This window comes from Natrix helvetica (assembly GCF_964273705.1).
Source record: "Natrix helvetica genome assembly, chromosome: 2".
Lineage (NCBI taxonomy): Eukaryota > Metazoa > Chordata > Lepidosauria > Squamata > Natricidae > Natrix > Natrix helvetica.
The window spans coordinates 41,199,878-41,223,255 of NC_138552.1; positions in this window are offsets into that span (position 1 = coordinate 41,199,878).

Genomic DNA, 23,378 nt, shown 5'->3' on the forward strand with positions numbered 1-23,378 from the left:
ATGCATATTAAAAAGATTACGCTATGTATCCATAACAACTCTATGGAATGCATTTGAATGTATTTTTTAAATAAGGAATTTCGTGCAATATGCACAATGGCACTCATGCAATAATGAGGTAGGGGAAAATCTGTTTAAACAAGAATAGGACACTTGTCAACAGAAGTAGAATTTTGATGTCATAGTCACAGCCATCATCTTGCCTTTCTTAATCCCGTTCCCTATACATTCCTTATTAAGTATCTCCTCTATTGCTTCCAGCTGTGGAATGTATTGTCTGTGCAACTGTAATTGGCAGTTATCCATGGGGCTTAGAATAAGTGTTAAGACTTTTAAAAGTTAATTTCAACTTTTTATTGTTTTAATGTTTTTATATTGGTTTGAGTGTTGATTGGACGCTTGCAATGTTGTTTAAAATATTTGACTTGAGGTTTTTCTAGGAGAAAGTTAGTTTATTAATAACAAATTAATAGAGCATCATATACATGTATTACTTTGCAATGATATTTGTATCTCATCCTGCATACTATTCTTCTTTATTCAATATATACAGAAAACCCGAGTAACATAATGCTTGCATAATTGGCATTTCTGGGAAGGAAGCAAATACAAATATAGAATGTCCACTACGATACAAATGAATGAAATTCAAGATTCTGAATTCAGATGAATACACACAGTACAAAGTTCAGAAAATTACATGAACATGGTGTTGGTATGGAAAAATAATGAAAGTTACTTTCTTCAACGCTACCTTCTTCCATGGTGCTGATGAAAGAAGAGAAAACTTTTAAAGAATGCAATTTATTCCCTGTGAAGAATAATAGCAGTCCTAGGAAGTATGTCACTTTCCAGAAGGCTATTTGTATGACCAGAAATGCTGCACAACATGAACGAAATTCTATTATCCTTTCTCCTATTCACTTCTCTACATTGAATTAAGAGTAACATTTGACTAACAACAGCAGTTGGTCCCCCATGCCTCAGCCTGAAACAATCTGTCAATCATTTTTTTGTTGAAGGGTACAGAAACTGACAGGGACTCAAAGGCAGTGTTGGGATGAATGAAAGTGAAACCATAGCATGTCTTACTCTATCGTGATCATGGTTTCTTGTGGGAGGATATCCTTACAAAGATCTATCAGTTTCCCTAGAGCTCATAATCCTACACACATTCTATATATGTTGGAATTTAGGTATCTTTGATGTTGTTTACACAGATTGTTACACAGCATAAAACATTATCATTCTCTTCTTGTTTTTTAAAAAAAGTTCTTTTGCCATCCTTATATTTTTTTAGAGAAATAAAAAAGAATGTCAAAATAAAAACTAGGGTTCTAATGTATTATTTTTATGCAAATTAATGTGTACACAAATCATTCAGTATATGTATTTGCTAGGGAATAAATGATAAGCAGTTCATCTTTGACAGCTCTGTCTAGTTGGACAATGATGAAGACCTAAATTTAATCTCTTATCTGCCCAATCTAACTGGCAATGCTTAAGTAAATTGTACTAACCATCTGTAATAAGTATGAATGCTTTTGTGTATGCAGTTGTGTATGTACATACAATTCACATATAAATCTTTTCCCAGGCATTTAATATTTTTCCAATATTCATTCAGCTTAGGCCATTACCTAGCAATTTCCTACAAACATATTAAAGAACGCATTGCCCACAATGGATAGAATGGGTTCTTTGACAAAGTTAAAATAAAGTGACTGTAAGAATGATGTCATCTCATGACTTGTGACTTATCATTGGGAGAGCAGCAAACATCATCATAGTAAGATTTTGTTTTTTCTGCAGAGCATGTCTTAGTCCCACTGAGTTCAGCTGCAGCTATTCCCAGGTAAAGGGTGATTGGATTGCAATCTAAGCCCATCAACATGACTTTCTAAAGATTCATTGAAATCTACAGGGTAAGACTTTAAGCAATGCAGTGGATAATGGTAAGATGGGGTGACTGAGGATCTGATCTACTCTAGTCATAGAAACCTAAAATAGTCATTGTTTCTCCCTTAATCCACCCATTTGCAAAGGGATGATAAAACAATGAGAGATCCTTATGGAAATTAGACTGAACTGCTGATTACAGGAGAAGTCTAACAATCAAATGACAGCACACTGATTCCTAGAATTTAAATTTAACTGGACTGAATACAGGACTTCATATCTAGAAATATTTAGTGTTTGAATTATTTATTTCCTTCAAAATAATACTAAAAGAACCATGACTGTACAGTATAGGGTATTGTGGTCAACAAATTGAATTTTCCACTTTCCTTCCTGAAAAGTGTGTCGTCTTCTCTCCCTTCATTGCCACTGCAGTGCCAGATCGAAATAATGTTAAAATATTGCCTAAGCACTATGTTTACTTGCTGAATGGGCGTGCACTCTGCAAGTTCCTAAATTTAATTCTTGATAAGCTGTTGCATCTGAAATCTATTATGAAGAATGGTTATGAGTTTGTAAGCTTTGTGGCTCAAATGAATGGAGGACTTCCATGCCCAAAGAAAGTAACCAAAAAAAGCACGAACTGACTTTTAAGGTAGTACAGTAAGGGGTGTTCCTCTCTATTTAACAGTACAATTATCTCAATAACACTATTTAAATAGTTGAGGATTCAGTATTTTCTTACTAAAATCAGAGAGAGGAAATCTGTAAGTCAGAATTAATATAGATAGAATAAATAAGTTTCAGTATAAGCATGGATATTGATGAGATTATTACAGATAATGAAGTCTTTATTAGTGAACTGAATATTAATATTTTGATACAGAGAAATAGATAATGTTTTGAAAAGCAGATTGGATTAAAATGCAACCTATACGGCATCTTAGTTTTTAAATGCACTTCAGTACAAGAATATTAATGAAATTAAAACTAGAACTAAATTAGACTTCATACAACACTGATGTTAACTATAAAAACCTCTATTAAGATATGCTATTTTATCTTAATAAATAGGGAGTTGACAAAATATTGCATAAGAGCGTCTTTTCCCCTTTGCTCTGATTTACTAAAAGTGGAATTTTTAAAAATAGTATCAAAATCACTCACCTTTTTTGTCACATTTTTTGGAAAACTGCATTTTAGCAACTTTGTGTCCTGGATTTGTATGATATCAGCCAGTAATTATGGTGCACATATACTGTAGTTTAATGAAATCATAAAGGCCTTTCTCCTCCCTTTCCTTGGCAAAAGAGTATCCCATTACATCATTGCTTCACATGCATTCATTCTTTTCAATATTGTTGGCTGCTTCAGGTTAACTACCAAAATTATTTGCCTGAGAAGCAAGATTTAATTGTCTTACAACTACCTCTGTGAAATACAATAGGGATAACAAGTACCCATTGATTATGCTATTGGATAGAATGAGGGCCCTTATTCTTCCATTTCTCATTCATTTTTGTCAGTGCGTTTCCTTTGAAAGAGACCAAATGGGTCCCAGCAGGTGAAAGCAAAGAAAAGTGAAAGGGCTCCTTTGATGAATGACAATAATGGGGCCCTCCCCCTCCTCTCACTCCTCCCATTTTTGTAGCTTATAAAACCGTATTAAATCATGCCCTGTTAGATGTTGATTGAGAGGGAGTTAGCTTAAACCACCAATTGTGGCATGGAAAACTGTGCTTTCCTCAATGAGAACTACAGCTCTTCTAAGCCACTTTCCTAAGCTTTGTATTCTAGATACTTTTTTTTTTTACAAACCTATGAACAACCTCAAACCAAGATACAGAAACTATGTTCCAGTATAGACAGTTACCTCAGTCTCTGCGTCTTTCTATCCTCACAGTAAGAAACTGTAATTGCTCTGCTATTGCAAGAACAGTCAAACTCTTCTCGGAGAGAAACTGGGATATTATAACACCTGTTGCTAATTTCAAGAGCATCACAAAGGACATGTAAAAATAGGGTACCTCCTTCCTTCTTTCAGAGTTTGATAGTTAAGAATAATATTTCTAAGATAATAGTTCATGTTAGACCACTTGAGTTTCAAAGTTTTTATATCAGAATCTTAAACCTTACTTCAAATATGAATTCTATGACAACACATCTATTTTAACTGTACCCTTTCACAGAATACTTTAGAATGCTACATTTTAGTATTAATATACTTCCAAGTATAAATGCTTACTCTTTTTATCACTCTGTACGTGTGTGTACATGTATACATACGCATATACATACATATACATTTGCCAGTGTGCTATACTCAACTGTATACTTGTTCCATGAAAATATAGTTTTGCTTTAATGGGCAATTAAAGGTGGCCTCCTACAGAATTAAGAGCATAATTTATAGTATAGAAACAAAGACATAAATAGTTATAGTTCTAAATAAACAAATTATACTATTTGATGCCTGCATGGTATAGGTTGGATTTAAGGGATATCTCTCAAATTACCTGCTAGAGCAGGATAAAATCACTGATACATCATCACTGAATCTTACTTATTTTCCTGTGTGCTGCTTGGAGAGTCCAAGCATGGGTTAATTCTGTCTGACTGCCCTGGACTGAATTGAAGATCTTTAGCCACACCTCTTGCACCGGCATCTCAGATTTTCAATTTAGTCTAAAGCCCGTGGACGTGTTACAACGTGGTTCCTATTAATAACCTTGATTGGACTCTCCAACCTAGCTCTTTTCCATTTTGATTACAATAATCAGGTCGATGAGTGTTTTAAAAATCTTTCTCTGCCAGCTACATCGATCTGCGAGCCGACATATCCTGGGCTTCGTTCGGACAGGCGCAGCTGTTGGGCGGCTAAGGGCAACGAGGGAGGGTCGGAGTGCCGATGCCTCCCTCAGTTTTGGTGTCTTCGGGGCACCGCGACAGTGGTTTAGGGTCCGGCCACTCGCATTCTCGCCCATCACATTGGAGATGTGCTCGGAAGCCTTCTGATTGGTTTCTTGGTTGCTGTGGCCATTTTCCAGCCAAATTAAAAGCGGCGGCCATTTTAACTGCAGAGGTTTTCCTGCCTTTTCAGTACAGTGGCCATTTTGTGGCCACTTATTGCATCGTGTCGGTCAGAGTTGGAGACAATTGCCGCTTCTCTTGTTGCCGCTTCTCTTGTTGCCGCCCAACTGTCCGTGCTTAGCAGAGAGTGTGGGGGTCTCTCCGTCTGGCAATCCAGCAGGTTTCCTTCCCCACTACCAGCGAGGCTTGCTCCTTGGAATGCCAGCAGCAGTTTTGACCACCCCGGCCATATTTCTGCTTCGCCACCCGGGAATTGGGCCCACCAGCACAATTTCTCTCCAAGCTCCTTCCTCTGGATTGTGCAGCCTTGGTCTCCAGATGGTGAGTGCAGCGCACCTGCCTAATCAAGGATCCTCCACAGCTCCTGCCATGGCAGAAAGAACCCCCGACGAGGCAGACCATTCAGTTCCCTCAACAAGTAGGGGGGTCATTAGACAGGCCAGCAAGGCAGCCTCTGAGGCCCTTAGTAGACACCATCAGGCTGGGGGGGGGGGGGAGGAAACAGGCCACTGCCCAGGACAAGGTGGCCATTAGGCGCCAAAAGGCACTAGAAAAGCAGTTTGAAAAGGCCCAACGTACAACCACGTCAACTGCTGGGCCTCCCATGGGGGATTCACCCCAGGAGCCACCCACTATTGCCACTGAACAATCCATTGCAGACAGTGAGGATGGGGAACAACAATTTTCCTCTGATGTTTCCATAGCCTCTGCAGGATCCTTCAGGCCTTTGTTGGCAGATAACGCTGACCTATTTCAATGTTCGCTTGAGGCAGAGAAGGATCTCCCACCAGTATTGCCCCTGGCTCCTCAGTTGCCTTTACCCCAGGCTGCTAAAAGGGCTCTCCCGGTAGAGGATCAAGGCCCGGCCTTGTCTGCAGAAATGCAGGAGGTGATAACTAAGGCCATTTCCCAGGGCATTGCAGAAGGGCTCAAGCAAAAGTCCAAGCGGGCACGCCAGTCTAGTTCCTCTGCTACCCAGTCACAGGATACCACCCATAGGGCGTCTTCCCCACACTCTTCGCTGGATAGCGAAGATTCTGCCATAGATGAGGATGTCCTGCCTGAGCAGGAATTGTCTGGGGGGCGGTCCCTGACAAACCTGCATTTACTGGTTTATTTAACCAAACTTCCTTCAAGACTATTATTAAGAAGGCCAAGACGGCTACCTGCTTAGGGGCTTCTGTACTTGAGCAAGCCACTTCTGAAACAGTCGAGCATGGGGAGGGTCTCTTTGACGAGCCCGTGGTTGCTCAGGAAATAGTTCCAGTCCCAAAATTATTTCTGAATGTGGTACTGCGCCAATTGGCCCAGCCTGGCACTCTGGCCATGCCTAGCAATAGCAACAGGAAATTATACACAGTGGATGCTGCCTTGGAGGACCTTCTAAAACTACCTCAGGTGGATCCACCGTGCAGGCTCTCACTTCCTCTTCCATCCTACCACCTGACCTTCTAGAAGGTCTGAAAGCGGAAGACAAGAGGTCAGAAAAAGCATGTCATAAGACACATCAGGCAGCAGCCATTAAGATGGCCACCTCAGCTTCCTTTATGTCTAGGGCATCCCTTCTGTGGCCCCACCGCCTTGCCGCCAAGCTCCCTGCTAGTGACATTAAGATGAGACAGGAACTCAACAAACTTATGGCAGCAGCTGAATACACAGCCAATGCCACCCTTAACTCCGCCAAATTTGCATCAAGGGCCTTAGCTTCCAATGTGACCACATGCAGACTATTATGGTTACATCACTGGAACACAGATATGAAGTCCAAATGGAAATTGGCCTCAGCTCCCTTTAAGGGACAAAACTCTTTGTTGAGGCCTTGGACCCAGTTCTCATTGAGAACAAAGATAAGAAGAAAGTCATGCCCTCCGTTTCCAAAAAGGCGGAGTGCAAAGGTTCTGGATTCTTTAGGAAACAGTCCTTTCATTCCTCTGAGACCTCCACCAGTGCCGGACAGTTCAACCATCCATATGCGCAGGGTCCTGATCAGTCCCAGGACCGTCAGTCATTTCATGACATCAGGGGGCTGGTGCCAGTGGGACACGAAGGATCAGGTTTCTACTCTATCCTGTTCCTGGTCCCAAAGAACTCAGGAGGGTGGAGGGGGATATTGGATCTAAAGAAGTTGAATTACCATCTGGTGTACAAATGCTTCAAGATGCAGTCCCTCCAGTCAATTCTGGGTTGCATCAGACTGGGAGATCTGCTAACTTCAATAGATCTCTGGGAGGCATACTTCCACATCCCAATCCAAAAGGCCCATCGCAAGTTTTTGAGGTTTTATTACACAGGCAAGCACTATCAGTACAGGACACTGCTATTCGGCCTGTCATAGGCCCACAGGACATTTACAAAAATTCTGGCAGCAGTAGTTGCGTCCCTGAGATCACGTCCAATTTGACTTCAGGCGTACCTAGACGACATTCTCATTCAATCGTCATCCCCCCAGCAAGCAGTCAGGGACGTCCGGTTGACAATGAGGGTTCTGCATGATCACAGCTTCTCCGTCAATCTAGACAAGAGCCACCTCACTCCCACCACCAGGTTGCAACATCTCGGCGCAATAATAGACACTGTCAGTTGCCAGGTCACCTTGTCCCAGGAACGAATCTCCAGCATCAGGAAACTGGTGCTCCAGCTGCAGACTTCCCGGTCAGCTCCCATTGTTCAGTTAACGATGCTCCTTGGCAAAATGATTTCTTGCCTGTCAATAGTGCCATGGGCAAGGTTGCACTCGAGACAACTGCAGTGGTGCCTTCTGCCCCACCAAAGGGCCAAGGAAAGCAACTCCCCCACACCAATTCCAGTTCCACTCATTGTCCAGCAGTCTCTCCAGTGGTGGCTCTCCCCAGCGCTGACCAAGGGAAATCTCTTCTGAGAACCAGATCACCTCACCATCACGATTGGATGCCAGCCTATTTGGATGGGAGGTCCATCTCGGCAATCAGATCGCACAAGGCAGGTGGTCCGTCAGCGATCTCAAGCACAGCATAAATTGGCTGGAGCTAAAAGTGGCGAGGCTAGCTCTTCTACATTTCCAGGTGACAGTCCAAGGTCACCATGTAATGTTGCTCACGGACAATGTAGCCGCCAAGGCGCATGTAAACCGCCAAGGCAGCACCCGCTCCAAGTCATTGATTGTGGAAGTGGAACATCTGGGGAAGTGGGCGGAGAAACATCTGTCATCCCTCCGGGCGAAACACATCTCCGGGGTGAGCAATGTCCAGGCGGATTGGCTGAGCAGGGCCACGATCAACCACTCAGAGTGGCGCCTGCACCCAGACTCTTCCACAAGATCACGCAGAGGTTCAGTCATCCATCCGTCGACCGATTTGCCACGCTGGAGAACTCCCATCTTCCCCGATTCTTCTCCAGGTTCCAGTCCCCAGGAGCGGAAGGAGTCAATGCCCTCCTTTGCCACTGGCCTCCCAGCCTGCTCTTTGCGTTCCCGCCACTCCCACTCCCAGCGTGGTCTGCAAGATTCTGGAGAAGCAAGCGGAGGTGATACTAGTGGCTCCATTCCACACATCCCTACGACCAATTCGCTCACACAGAGAGGGACTTCTCCGGGTGCCGTCCGCCAAACAGTGCCGGGGGGCGACACCCAGGAGCAGAGCCTTCTCTGTGGTGGGCCCAGCCCTGTGGAATGACCTCCCCCGTGACATCAGGATTACTTCCGATCTCCGCTCCTTCCGTGTACAGCTGAAGACCCACCTCTTTCAATTATCTGGCCTGGCTCAATCGTAATTATTCTTATTCCTCCTAACTGTTTTTAAATTGTATTTTAAACGTTAAATCTTAATTTTATATCGGGTTTTTACAATTGGGGTATTTTAATGCGGGTCTTTTAACTGTCTATATGATGTAAATTGTTTACCTCCTCCGAGTCCGTGTTTGTGTATCTGTATGTATGTTCTGTATGTACGCCTATGTGTTTATATATTTTCTGTGTTTTATATGCCCCATTGTACGCCGCCCCGAGTCCTACTTGGAAAGGGAGCGGCTAATAAATTCAAACTTATTATTATTATTATTATTATTATTATTATTATTATTATTATTCTGGCCCAGACGGACTTGGTTCACCAACCTAGTGAGTCTCTCCATTGCCAAACCATGGAGGATTCCTCCAGAGGAGGTCTCTCTCAACCAGGGGGCTCTATCACACCCGGAGCCCCAGTGGTTGCTGCTAGCCATCTGGCACTTGAGAGGAACCTCCTAGAAAGAGACAGACTTTCCACTAAAATCATTCAGACTATTCAAGCCTCTCGGCGACCATCGACTACCAAGATCTACGATACAACTTGGGCTGCTTTCGCCAGGTGGTGTACTAGAAAGACCATTGATCCCACTTCTGCCACCATCCCACAGATTTTGGATTTTTTGCAGGAAGGGTTGTACCAAGGCCTAGCGGCGAACATGCTCCGACGGCAGGCGGCAGCGCTGTCTACGTTCCTGGTTCTCAACAACCACTTCTCCCTCGTTCATCACCCCAGGGTTCGCAGCTTTCTCAAAGGGGCCACCAATTTAAGACCTCCTATTGTCCACGGTTATGCCTCCTGGGAGTTGAACATGGTCCTGAGGGCACTAATCGGTGCTTCGTTTGAGCCCCTTCCATCTTGTGACCTGAAACACCTAACCTTCAAAACAGTTTTTCTGACCGCCATCACCCTGGCGCAAAGGATCTCGGAACTGGCGGCACTGTCTGTCCGGGAGGACCTTTGTATCATACATCCCAACAGGGTTGTACTATGCCTAGATCCCTCATTCATCCCTAAGGTCAACACCTGGTTCCATCGGAGCCAAGAAGTCATCCTTCCAGTCTTTTGCCCGCATCCGAGACACCCTAGGGAGTGCAGATGGCACAAACTAGATGTGCGCAGGACACTCCGTCAATACATCAAGCGCACAGAGTTGTTCCGACGGTCTGAATAACTCTTCGTATCATTTCAATCTGCCACTATGGGGCGCAAGGTCACCTCTGCTACCATTGGCAGATGGTTGCATGCCTGCATTGCCCTTGCCTATCAGCTCCAATCGACACAGGTGCCACGTCACATCATGGCCCATTCTACAAGGAGCGCCGCATCTACAGCAGCCTGGGCAACTCAAGCGCCCTTTGACGAGATCTGCAGGGTGGCAATGTGGGCATCGCCATCCCAATTTGTGCGAAACTATAAGTTGGAAAAATTGGCAGACGCAGCCTTTAGGAGACGAGTTCTTCAGGGCATTCATTCGGCTGGAGAGACTGTTAACGCAAGTGATCCCGGCCCTAGTGATGTTTATCTTGGGTATGTCCCATGCTTAGACTCTCCAAGCAACACACAGGAGAAGTAGTGTTGGCTTACCTCTGTGCGCTGCGGGAGACTCCAACCCCGCCCTGAAGTCTCTCCCAGCGTTTATTGACTTTACTTTCCTCAGTCAACATCCTTTCCTTACGGTGATGTTTTGTGACTTGTGACTAACCTTTGATACAATCTTGTAACAGACTTATGGAACCACCTTTGAACAGACTATCGGTCCACGCCTTCATCGAAAATCTGAGATGCCGGTGCAAGAGATGTGGCTAAAGATCTTCAGTTCAGTCCAGGGCAGTCAGACAGAATTAACCCATGCTAGGACTCTCCAGCAACGTACAGAGAAGACCGTTCAGGTAAGCCAATGCTACATCTCCTCCTATAAAATTATAAGGGATATATTTTAATAGTCTGATCAAAACGTACACATATACACACACAAAGCAAATGAAGCAAATGTGATCTGGCATTCAAAGAGAAACTTGTGTCACCTCTTTTTAATCACTGAAATGTTTTGATGCCTGATGGTTTAAAAACTTACCCATACGTACTCATCAATGAGATAGCTTACAATACCAATGCAAAAAAGTATTAGAGTTTTTGCTGTTGCTAATATTCTGCATGTTTAAAATATTAGTATCAAAACTCATCTGACAGATGAAAATCTTTCTGAGCAGGCAAAATACTGCTGTGATAAAAGAAATGTGATGAGACATGAAAGAGAGGCATAGAGAGTGAATGCTTTTGAGAGGAAGGCATACAAAAGAAAAGAATTAATTACCTTTTCATCATATGTTTATGCCCATATTGATTCTTTTAATTGATCTATATGCTTTTTACTCTAATAGTTGCTTTGCCTGTGTTTATTTGTCTCCTTCATGTGATGTCTATCAATGTTCACCTTTGATGTTGTACAATGGCTGCTGCAAATCTTCCATTCAGCAGCAAAATCTCCATGGAACAAATGCAGGGATAAATATTTTGATTTCATTGTAAAGTTAGAAACCATTCATAATTTTTTTTAAAGGTATACATTGCATTGTGCAGTAGCATTTAGCTGGGAGGAGTTGTGAGCCTATGTGACTTATATCGCGGTGTGCTATATGACAATTTCCCTACCAAATTTTCTAAATATAATGCACCTACCAAACAATTATACTTTTTTTTTTCAAATGCCACTCCGGATGAACTGGCTGAATTATAATGGCATTACATTGTTAATTATTTTATTTACTTGACTTTTCAAATAAAAATACTACTTGATTTTTATTAATACATTAGAAGTGAAGATAGAATTGGGTATTCTTCTTATATTTAAGCTTGTACAGTATACAAATGTCCTAATCATTTCTGTTGGGAAATGTACCTGTGTGTTATATAATGAAGCCAAATAAATGTTAACAGATTGCAAGAAGAAATGACACTTATTATTTTCTTAAGAATTCATTGTCTTGAAATAGATTCTTACACACCTTTTCTCCAAATTACATTATGTATGCTGAAAAATACAGTTGTCAACTAATTGAAGATAAGCTATAATGAACTATTGTGCTTGCCCTTATTGCTTACCAATTATCTACAGTGATTATAATTATGACCAATATTTTTCTTTTCTTGGAAGCACTTGGACAATAATTTGCTTATAGTTATGTTATTATTGTACTATATTGTTCTGCAAATAAGTTGGTCTACATATTAGCTGCATTCTGAAGTGGGATGAATACAAAAGCACTTAGAATTTTTAATAAATTCCAATAGCCTCTGTTGTATGAGATAGATGTTCTTGATTTCTTCTGCTATTTACCTCCACTCCAGTTTCAAATTGTAAATGAATTATGTCAGCTACAATATCTGTCAGTGCAAAACCATGAATAAGCAGATTGTCTTAGATAACAGGCTGCTTTTCACAGTCAGATGGAAGCCACCGACTACCTTAAATACAACTATTTAATACTGTTCTGACTTAGGGACCAGCTGCCAATGATACAGAATCAAAATAAGCCAGGCCCAGTAATGCCAGTTAAACCAATACAAAGACATATGGATTGGAAAAAAATGAGATGCCAGATAAATTTGGTTTCCTTTTCCCTTTCATCATGTCTAACAACCATTTCAAGTCTGTGATAGCAATGGCAATAGCCCTTAGACTTATATACTGCTTCACAGTGCTGTACAGCCTCTCTAAGCAGTTTACAGAGTCAGCATAAGGCCCCCAACAATCTGGGTCCTCATGTTACAGACTTGGAGGGATGGAAGACTGAGTCAACCTTGAGCCAGCAAGACTCGGACTGTTGAACTACTTGGCAGTCAGCAGAATTAGCCTGCAATACTGCTTTCTAACCATGGTGCTACCATGGCTCTGATGATGGCGTTACAGATGCCCTGCAAGGATGCTGTTCCATAAGGCATGGCAGAATATGTCAAGAAGGCTGCCACATAAGCATATAACATCCATAAAAAACAGGCAGAGTCTAATAGTTCATGTTGTCAGTCACATTGTTATGACCTCCAACTTAGCTTTTTTATTATAATCTGTCAGATAATCCTGTTTATAGCCATGCATCTCCTTTACATTACTATAATATACAAATTTATTCATTTCATATTTTATTCAGTTTGGATGCTGCCCAACTCCAACCAATCCTGAGAGGGATGCTTACAAAAATAAAATAATCTTAAAGGAAATAACATCAAATTACCGTAACCAAAACAAGTGCAAAACTAAGTACAAATATGTCTGTTAGGAACACTATCACCAGCTACTTGGTTTTCATATAACTAAATGCAGTTTGTTGTGATGAACATTTTGGAATTTATATTCACTGATTCCCTTGTGAGTTTCAAAAATGGTCTAGATGTTCTTTAAACATTTTGACCATGCTTAGAAAGAGATAAAACATATTGCAACAGCAATAAACAGTTTGCAGCAAAATCTGGATACAGATATATAACCAATGGTAGTATAGTTCCTGTCCTTTTGGAGGTTTCCTTGTGTTGCACATTTATTGTACTAAGTATCAGGCAGTCTTTATTTTGCCTACGATCCTAAAATTTCAGCTGAGATGAGATGAGTGCTAGTGAGGATAATGTACTGTTTTGAAGCATCTATTTAGCATCCAGTGAAATTCCTGCAAGGGCAGAAGATAAATGTGGAAAAACCAAAAAAGCTATGAACAACATAGTGTAGAAATATTGTACAAATCACTAGCATTTATGCTTCCATCATGAAGTTTTCAATTGTACCTAATTTAAAAATCACCTTCAAGAATCCTAATCCTGATACATGTATAATTTTTCTGTTTCTAATTTTATAGTAAACTGTTACAAGAGGTTTGCATATATGATCTGAAACTAATCTACTATTTTAAATAGATGTAGTAGAAGGTCCCAATTTGGTTGCACTTCTTTTCCTAGTAAATTATCATTTTCCATATTTAATAACTTCATAATATCACCTAACCATTGCTGAAATGATGTGAAACACATCTTCATTACTATTTAGGTACAACATATTTAGATGACAGTAAATTTGTTCTAGATAGACTAATAATCTAGAACTCACTAGTGGGGAAATTGTCCCTGTTTGTCTCATTTTTGTTCTTTGAACTCCAGTATTTTTATAGAAGCTACTTCTTTGTGCCCCATTTCAAGCTCTAGGGAATATGCTGGCACATAACTTCCAGTTGCTAACAATAACAAAATGTTTCCTCTTATTTTAAACTGAATTTATGTGGGTTTTTCATTTTCTTCTGCCCTCCTTAGGGTAGTAGTATCAGTTCTATTTATGTTGTAGTTTAAATCCATGATAGAATCTGATGTGGTTGTCCAATAATTGAATTTATAATTTTGTTACACCAATTTATACCCCATCTTTCCTCCCTAGATAGTAATGGTCACTGGCAACTGCCTGGACAGGTCCATATAGTTTTCTCCATATGGTTTTTCAGAAATGGTTTTGAGAGAGAGTGACTAGCCCAGTCTCAGTCAGCTGGCTAACTGGGTTTCAGATAGGGGAGAATGGGGAGAAGAAAACGTGATTCTGATTTTGCTACTTTTTTGTTAAAATTCTAATGTAGACTGCACCATTATATTAGCACAATTTGGGCATTTAATTTTCTGTTAAAAACTAAAAGTTGACGATACTTTTATAACACACATTTAATGTGAATGTTAAATTATACACTGTTACATTGAGTTAACATGTTTCACATTGATATATTTTTATTCACTTGTTAAAAGTTCCTCTTCCATGAATGCTTGCAATAATGAAGCATTTAGTTGCTACTTCTGCATACCAGAGAATGATTATTCTAGTCAAGAAACCCAATTTCCATACATTACAATTATTTGGGATTGTTCTATATGATAAAATAAGGGAGATGTAGGCTTTCTTCTTCAATTTGCTGGAGTTATTTGATGTTATTAAGTTACAGGACTTTCACTGTGAACCAAATTCCTGAAATCAGTGAATTTATTGCTAGGTAATGATTTAAGCAGACTAAGAAGGGAGGATATCACTAGCTTATTTAACTCCAAAACGGCCATCACCTAAATTCTATTTGAAATAACTCGAATAGCAAAACAAAAAACCGTGAAGACACCAAGATATTTTGATCGTAATACATAACCTTGTTTAAGTGGCTAGACACAACACTTTCAATATAAGTGACACGATTACAAAACCAATAAAAGAAAAGCACTTATGTGACCTCTTCCTGGAGATGCTATAATGTTTTCAGATTGATGCTAGAAGATTCTTCCCAATTGGGCTTACAAAGTGTAGTAAAATACTACGGTATGCGCTCAAGAAAAAGGAAGCATATAGTCAGATCAGAATGGTTTTACTGACATCTCCATCTTTCTCCCCGCCGCATATTCTATTGCTTATTATAGGTAGTCCTCAACTTACGACCACAATTAAGCCCAAAATTTATGTTGTTAAGTGAAAATGGTGTTAAGTGAATTTGTCCCATTTTACCACTTTTCTTGTCACATTTGTTCAGCGAATCACTGCATTTGTTAAATTAGTAACATCGTTGTTAAATGAATATGGGTTCTCCATTGACTTTGCTTGTCGAAAGGACCCAAAATGACTCCTGAACACTGCAATCATCATAAGTATAAGTCAGTTGTCAAGCATCTGAATGTAAATCGCATGACCATTGGGATGCTGCAATGGTCATAAGTATGAAAAATGGTATTAACTTCAAATGGTTAGTAAATGAACTGTTGTAAGTTGAGAACAGAGGTGGCATTCTGCTGGTTTGCCCCGGTTTGGGTGAACTGGTAGTGGCAGCGGTGTGAGGCTCCGCCCACCCACCCAGACATCATCACGGACCTTCTGCGCATGTGCACGTGCTCCCGCTACCAAACTGGTAGTGAAGAAAAGAGGATGCCATTACTGGTTGAGAACTACCTGTATTGAAAAATAAGAGGCCACCTTTTGTTTATAACCATTTGACTAAGTTCAGTTATGCAAATTGGACTTAGGATCTCAGCCCCATATTATTTTTGGATGTTATCTCTTTTAGGATGGCCATGTATTGTCTATGCATTGGCAATAAAGAAAGAGGAAGGGGAAGGGGAAGGGGAAAGGGAAGGGGAAAGGAAAGGAAAGGAAAGGAAAAAGACACTAATAATTTAGACTTGCATAGAATTTGCACAGTTGAATCAATAACTGTGCCCATATATTTGGAAGCTAACTTCCAAATATATGGACTAGATTCTAGTATGGTCTATATCTGTCAAGACAATACGTATTTTAGGTTACATCCTTTTTTTTAAAAAAATCAACATCTAGCGTTGTTAACAAATTTACATGTAATCCAGCAAATGGTATTGTAATTCAAAATGATTTTTTTTGGTTATTTCCTTCAATATATATATATATTTATATTTATATATATATATATATATATATATATATGTATGTATGTATGTATGTATGTATGTATGTATGTATGTATGTATGTATGTATATATTTGTTTTCGTAGATTTTCACAGGTGAACAAACGTGATGATACCTCCCGCCTACCAAACATCTGGAAACCAGCCCTAGCCAACAAACGAACACCACCCACCACCCAAGCCGTTAAAATACAAAACAACAATGCACACACAACCTGCAACAATCAGCACCAATCTACCAATCATGATACAACCACACAACCAATCATTCCACTTACTGAAACAAAGCCAGCACCCCATCCCCTCCCACCAAGACTTAGAGAAAGACAGCAGCTCCGATCACATTTTAAGCCCACAGCTTGAAGATGGCAGGTGTGATCCTGCCGAAACGTTGCAAAGACAATCTCAACCTTACACGGGAAAAGACCCGAATACAACAAAACCAGCATATATATATATATATATATATATATATATATATATATATATATATATATATATATATATATATATATATATATATATATATATATATATATATATATATATATATATATATATATATATATATATATATATATATATATATATATATATATATATATATATATATATATATATATATATATATATATATATATATATATATTGCCTAGGCAACAATAGTTGAAGATGAATGATGAGTTAAAGATGTAAGAGGATGACAAATAAAATCTATATTTTCCAGTTTAATAGGATTCTTTCCCTCATTTCTCATGGAATTCTACCTTTTTATGGCTCTTCACCATTTTATCTAATTTCCCTTAAGAAAGTATAAGCTCATAACACATTTATATTTGAAAGTATATGTATAGATATACTGTATTCTATTACTCCAGAGAAAAAATCCATTTCAGTTTAGTTTTAACCATGTAAAAAAGAAGTCCCTGAAATTCTGGCATATGTATTTTTGTAGAATGATTTTTATTTTCTTTCCTGCTATCATTTACTCGTTTTTGACTAGCCTATCCAGGTGTAAGAGAAGGAATGACAGAACCTGTAAGCAGAGTGAAAAGAGGGATCGGCCTAGAATTCCTATGTAACCAAAAGTGAATTAAGTCCAACTACTCCCCCTTCAGTGCCATTTACCCTTATCTATTCCTAACCAGGTGCTGACCATAGTTCAGAAGATTCCTGTGAATAGACTTTTAGCAATAAAACAGCTTAATTGAACCCATAATGTGGACCTGGTCTTTTGTACCAGATAGCATATGTTTAAACTAAAGATGGTGTATAGATTATCTGTCAAAAAAATCAAATACATTGCCAAATAAGTAGACCAGCTTTTGTTTCATTTTTTTATTTCTATATGCATAAATACTTACTGTAACTATGTCAGTTGCATTGGAAGCATGGCATTTTTCTTTCTTTTCTATTAAAAGCCAACTTTAGTGTAATTTTCATCTTGAATGAATCATATGATTTCACTGAAGGCTAGCTCTTACTATTATGCAAATTTGTCATATCTACCCTTTTCAGAAAACTCTGGGCAACTTATAAAATATTTATGGAAACTAAAGCATCAGCTGGGGGCCCAGGAATCCTAGGAAGTCAGTTCAGTAGCCAAGGTCAACGTGCTTCCTGAAAACCAGTTCATATTGAATATCCATTCAATATGGATAAACCCAGGCTTATTTGTTTTTGTGATTTTGTATCCTATTCCTACAAACCACAATTGAAATGGCTTAAAGCAAATAAAACAAGATGCAGAGCGTAATAATGATGACATGAAAAATAATTATTCATAGCAGCTACAAAGTTGGAAATCTAGGTAAACTTCCAATTGAAATATGGAGAAAAAAGATGGGATACAAACTTGTTATCAGTGAAATCCTAAATATGATGTCACCTAATGAAGTGTTCAAACCCACTTTCGAAAACAAAGATGTGGCCAATATTTTAGATATAACGACTGGATTTATCTGTGCAGAATAGGGAACCATCTTGACCCAAAGAAAGAATTCCATTAACAGGGTGCCTTTGATCACAGAAGACATCTTTTATCATCTATTGTACTTTAATGGAATGGGGAATGATGAAAAGAGCTTGATCCCAAGGATAAAGAGCTGGTTCCTAATGGAGGATATAATAATACCACTATTGCAAAAGCTCTACACAAAAGGCTGGGAATTTCCCCCCACATAACAAACATCATCGAAGGCCGCTTTTATAGTGTTGTTACTTATTTTCCTTCTCTTTTTCTTTTCAGGAATTTTTTCCAGAGTGCCAAGAACAACAACAAAAACTACATGGAACTCCAACATCAGTAGAATCATTTTGGCATTTCTACAAATGAAAAATGATAGCTTTGAGATTTTCTTTCCTCTCTTACCTTAAACTAAAGGTTTATTCTAAACTTTTCTCTTTCCCTTTTCTTTATGCCTCAAGATTTTTCTTAGCATATGATACATAATTTTAATCTCATAACTTCCATCTCATTTACATCTCATCGCCGCATAATTAATAGAGGCCTGACTTGCAAAAGTGACACATACAGTTTATGAATTTCAGATGTATCTTTCTGAAATTTCACTTTGTGATGAACATGAGAATTTTGTGGATATGACCCAATTCCATTTTGGTGACAGTGCAAGAAGAAACAGCAAGTTCTGTTCCTGAGTCACTCACTATTGTTAGTTTTGTCAGCATGGAAAACGAGCATGCATTGGTCTTATTTATATATATGGGTGATGAATGTAACCAACATCTGGAATGGGAAGGGCAACAAAAACAGTAGGAGATTTTTTTGGTAAATTCTAGAATGTCTGAATATTGTTATGAAATTTGGAACTATTTGTGAATGTTGGTGCAACAAAAATCAATGAATCGACCATCAAAGGTAAAGGTGTGAAGTTTCCAAAAGATGACCTAATTAATTTACGAGCCTCTAGACAAAATTCAAAAGAAATCCATTCATTTATTAGAATCAACATTTTGGCATGTTCTTCTGTGTAGCCAAAACTGATATCCGCTTAATTGCGTTTGAACTTTACCCCTGTATCCCCCACCCCTCTGTCTGTGTCATAAATCACATTACCAACAAGGTGCTGAGGCAGGCTATGAACATGCGCATTTCACCCGCCAGCTGTAGGAATATGAAACCTGACTCTGGCCAAAGGTATGTATGGAATTCTCCTCCCTTTCCTCCCTTTTTCTATGTCAACTTGATAGTAGTCATGGAAATGCTTTACAAGTTGACAAAAGGAACAGTCAAAAATATGCATGGTAGAATGGGCATTGGAAAATATATCCAAATGCTGTGATCTGTCTACGCATACAAAGATCAGAATTGTACAAACCATAGTATTGCAATGATATTCTATTGAACTGAAAGTGGACTGTAAACAAGCAAGAGAAGAAGAATATGAATGTTGGTGTTGCCTTTGAATGTTGGTATTGGAGAACACTTCTGAGAATAATGTGGACAGCCAATAAAACAAACTGATGGCTCATAGAACAAATCCAGAGTCCTCACTCAAGGAACAAATGATCAGGCTCAAATTGTCCTATTTTAGACACATTTGGTGAAGTGCAGCTCTTTGGAAAAAGGCTCTAATGCTAGGAAAGTTGAAAGGAAAGAGAACATGAGAATGACTATCAGCAAGGTGGATAGTTACAGAAGTGAGAAGTGCACCACTGGGAAATTTGAAAGAACAGATTAGGAATATATTATAATAGAGAAAATCTATGTGGACTATAGGAGTTGAAAATGACTTAATTGCACAAATTCAAAACAATCATATTGTATGGAACATGAGCACAGACTGGGTCTATTGGGTCTATAATTCCCACTAATAACAGAACAAAGATAGTAGTGGGATAATTGTAGATACTATAAGCACACACACACACCAATAGAAAAATGACTTCAGTTTCAGGAAGAATTATTGGGGAATTATAGGGAAATCTTCAACCATCCTTCTTGTGACATGTTATATGACATGCTATAATTTTGACTATTATCTTCTATAGTTGAAAAGCATCTCTAGGCTGAACATCAAATGTGTTACATCATTCAATTTCCAAGATCTGGGCATTTGCAGATATGTGGAAACGTTTAGTTCATCCCAGAAAGGGCCCCAAAGGAAACAGTCAGTATAATACCACCAGACATATGGTGGGTGGAAATAAACAAATAGTTAGTTTTGTAACATGCATAAAAACCGCAATAAATTTTGGATTAATTTTTGGACAGCATATTTTCTGATACATGCATTTTCCAGTTTTCTTGATTATATTTTTGTGGACATTCTCTCTCTCTTCTTCTCCCTCCCTCCCTCCCTCCCTCCCTCCCCATATGCATGAGTGTGCATATACAAGCTACATGGCAAAATGGGTATATATTTTGGTTTGTACACTTGATCTTCCTGTAAGTTTAAAATATATGAAATTGGCATAAATTTTGGGTTGGAAACAATTTCCAAACCCTAACATTCAATATTATTCAGGAATAGGCTTCAAAGTTTTCCATCTTTTCTGCTTTGGTAAAAATATTTTTTGGGAAATGTTCAGATTTGTGGCTTCACAGCTTCTATATCTCATGAATTTAGGGTATTATTCCTGTGAGGTTTGAGATCTCAATCTGAGCAGCCAAAGTTTCAGGAGAAAATGGGAAATATTGAGGTCTACTAAGAAAAGGAGGGGTATAATCATAAGTCATTCCTAGAGTAATCAATACTGTCTATACCATATCTATTACCTGAGTCCTAACTTTAAAAGGTCTATGTAATCCTCTACCACTAGACATTTTGTAATTGTTCCTTACTCTCTCATCATGTCCACAACAAAAGAGAAGATAGGACTGCTTCTGAAAGTGGTTTGCTGCTGACAACATTCCCTCATGAAGCAAAGCATTAACCTCCTATATTCAGCTGACTACAACCTCACACCACCCCTAAAGGATTAATAAGAAACACCATGGATCAAGCCTATAAATGACAGGTGTCAATTTGAAAATGCACTCTATAATGCAATTAAGAAAGTCTATCTTAAATAATTGTAGCATAATTGTGTAAACACTTTGATTGATTTTTCCTTCCTATGGGTTGATGTTTCTTAAAGAAAAAGAATTACATCTCATTAATTTACACTGGAGTCACCACCCCGCATCCACCCCCCGCAAGTAAGTGTAGTCCTAGAGCTTTAAAATCAATGGAAGTTTTACTAGTGAGGTGTGAATTGCATTTTGACTTATGCAGGTTTGCTCCAAATGTCCCACTGTGTTCAGCTATGCATGCTGACTGCTATCCAGCTATGCATGCGTAGGACTAGTGACCTTAGCAGTTCAATACTATTCATGTGAATTCAGAAATAAACCCCTCTCAATTCAATAGTAAATACTCCCTGGTACTATATGGATATAAGAAACTGCCTACCTAGACTTCCATGGATGAGACTCCTCAAGGGGAAAACAACTCAAAAAGCTTGGGAAATTTTGAAAAATGAGATTACAAAAGGCCAGGCTAGTATAATACCAATGAAGAAAAATAACAGTTCCCAAAAGAAACCAGCATGTCTGCATAAAGAACTCTCTGACAAATTGAAAGACAAAAAAAATAAGTATAAAAAGTGGAAAGAGGGGGACATAACTAAGGCAGAATATCAGCCAATAACCTGAGCCTGTAAAAATGAACTGAGGAAAGCTAAGGCTCACAATGAAGAAAGGCTTGCCACAAAAGTAAAAAAATAACAAAAAATGCTTCTTCCAACATGTTAAAAACAAGAAAAAGGTTAAGGAAACAATTGGTCCATTGCTGGGAGAAAGTGGCAAGAAGGTGACAAGCAGCAGGGAGAAAGCAGAATTATTTAACTTATTTTTTGCATCTGTCTTTACATAAAGGGGTAAAACAGTTCAACCTATCAAAAACAGCACCACGAAAATCAGTTTAGGAACACAAATTGAAATAGGGAAGAAAATGGTAAATGAGCACCTGTCTACCCTAGACGAGTTCAAATCACCAGAACCGGATGGATTACACCCCAGGGTTCTGAAGGAACTGGCAGACGAGATCTCAGAACCACTGAATTATATCTTTCAGAGATCCTGGAGCACCGGGGAACTGCCAGAAGACTGGAAAAGAGCTGATGTGGTTCCCATCTTCAAAAAAGGGGAAAAAACAGATCCAGGAAACTATAGACCTATCAGCCTGACATCAATACCAGGAAAGATTCTGTAAAAGATAATTAAGCAACGAATTAGTGAACACCTAGAAGTAAATGAAGTAATAGCCAAAAGCCAACATGGATTTGTCAAAAACAGATCATGCCAGACTAATCTTATTGCGTTATTTGACAAAGTGACAAAATTAGTGGACCAGAGGAATGCCATTGATATAATTTACTTGGACTTCAGTAAGGCATTTGATAAAGTAGACAATAACCTACTACTAGATAAAGTGGAAAAATGTGGGTTGGACAGCATCACCACCAAATGGATTCGTTACTGGCTGACCAACAGCGCTCAACGTGTAGTTCTAAATGGAACTGCATCTACATGGAGAGAAGTAAGCAGTGGAGTACTCCAAGGATGTTTTAGGCCCAGTACTCTTCAACATCTACATCAATGATTTGGTTGAGGGAATAAATGAGGAACTCATCAAATTTGTAGATGACACCAAGCTGGCAGGAATAGCCAACACTGCAGAAGATAGGCTTAAGATACAGAAGGTTCTTGACAGACTTGAACATTGGGCACTATCTAACAAAGTGAAATTAAATGGTGAAAAAAGTAAGGTTCTACATTTAGGCAAGAAAAACTAAATGCACAGGTACAGTATAGGTGGTACCTTGCTCAATAGTAGTAACTGTGAGAGGGATCTTGGAATCCTGGGGAACACCAATTAAATATGAGCCAGCAGTGTGCAGCAGCTGCCAAAAAAGCCAACACAGTTCTAGGCTACATAAACAGAGGGATAGAATCAAGATCATGTGAAGTGTTAATACCACTTTATAATGCCTTGGTAAGGCCACACTTGGAATACTGCATTCAGTTTTGGTCGCCACGATGTAAAAAAGATGTGGAGACTCTAGAAAGAGTGCAGAGAAAAATACGGTAATCAGTGGAACAACTAGCCTCCAGAAGTTGTGAATGCCCCAACACTGGAAGTCTTTAAGAAGATGTTGGATAGCCATTTGTCTGAAATGGT